The following is a 1,656-nucleotide window of genomic DNA, read 5'->3' as shown; positions in this document are numbered from 1 at the left end:
CAGATACAGAGAAAAACTGGTGATTGCCAGAGGAGAGTGGAGTGGGAGGGGCTGGGTGAAAAATGTGAAGGGATGCATAAGTACTAATTAATAGTTACAAAACAGTTACAGGGATATAGAATATAGCATAGAAAATATAATTGATATTATTTTAATGGTTATGTGTAATGCCAGATGAGTGCTAGAGTAATTGGGGAGATCACTTTACAAATTTTATATATATGTATATATAACCATTGTACAGTATATCTAAAACTAATATAAAATAATAAAAAAACAGAAAAAAAAAGAATCTTTCTTGGGCTTGTGGTGATGTCACCAAGGAGTGTATAAATGACACTAGGAAGAAGACAAAAGATTTGCTCATGACTTAAGAGGATTTTCTAAGAATGAGGAGGTTGCAAGAAACAACAAGGCTGTGGTCAAGATTGCAAACAACTTAAAGTGGATGAAAATATTGAGGAGCTTCTACAGGTGGTTCTTGAAGAATTGACTAATGAAAAGTTGTTGGAACTGGAATGGGAAGATGTAGCTGAAGAAAAGGCATGAACAAAAAAAACTTCAAGAAAAAAATAAAAATAATCCCTGCCTCCAAATTCACAATGGTTTGGCAGAAACTTGTAGACCATAACAAGCTCCTTAAAAAGTTTAAAAACGTGGACCCCAAAACCAAAAGGTTTTCGTCAATAGAGAGGAATGTTCATGATGAATTATCTGCTTATAAGGAAATCTATGATGAAGTAAAGAAATGAACCAAGAAAACAATCATCAACATATATCTGAAAAGAATGACACCTCTTCAAGAAGAGCCTCAGGCAGGGCCTTCAGGAGGTATTTCAGAAAAAGACATTGTTATCACAGGAGATGACAGCTTCTTTTGTGTTATTTCCCTTGAAGACCTTCCAGAGGATGAGATGTGGAGGTGGAAGACAGTGATATTGACGATCCTGACTCTGTGTAGGCCTAGGCTAACGTGTGTCTGTGTCTTACTTTTTAACAAAAAAATTTTAAAAAGTAAATATATATATATATTATATATAATTTTTGTATATAAAATTACATTTAAAATATAAAATATAAAAACATTTATATATAAAATTATCTATATTATATATAATAAAAACTTATAGAATAAAGATATAAAGAAATTATTTTGTACATATGTACAATGTGTTTTTGTTTTATGCTAAGTGATTTTTATAAAAGAGTTAAAAAATTGAAAAAAGTTTGTAAAGTAAAAGAGTTACAGTAAGATAAGGTGAATTTATTATTGAAGAAAAAATATTTTATAAATTTAGTGTAGCCTAAGTGTACAGTATTTATAAAATCTACAATAGTGTATAGTAATGTTCAAGGCCTTCCCATTCACTCACCACTCACTCACTGACTCACCCAGAGCAACTGCCAGTCCTGTAAGCTCCATTTATAGTAAGTGCTCTATACGGATGTTTAATTTTTAAATCTTTTATACTTGTATTTTTATTGTACCTTTTCTATGTTTAGATGTGTTTGGATGCACAAATATTTACTGTTGTATTATAATCGCCAACAGTATTCAGTACAGTAACATGCTATTCAGGTTTGTAGTCCAGGAGAAATAGGCTATATGATATAGTCTAGGTGTGTAGGAGGCTATACCATCAAGGTTTGTGTAAG

This window comes from Pteropus vampyrus, unplaced genomic scaffold (genome assembly GCF_000151845.1).
Source record: "Pteropus vampyrus isolate Shadow unplaced genomic scaffold, Pvam_2.0 Scaffold607, whole genome shotgun sequence".
Classification (NCBI taxonomy): Eukaryota; Metazoa; Chordata; class Mammalia; order Chiroptera; family Pteropodidae; genus Pteropus; species Pteropus vampyrus.
Note: the sequence above shows the minus strand (reverse complement) of the source record.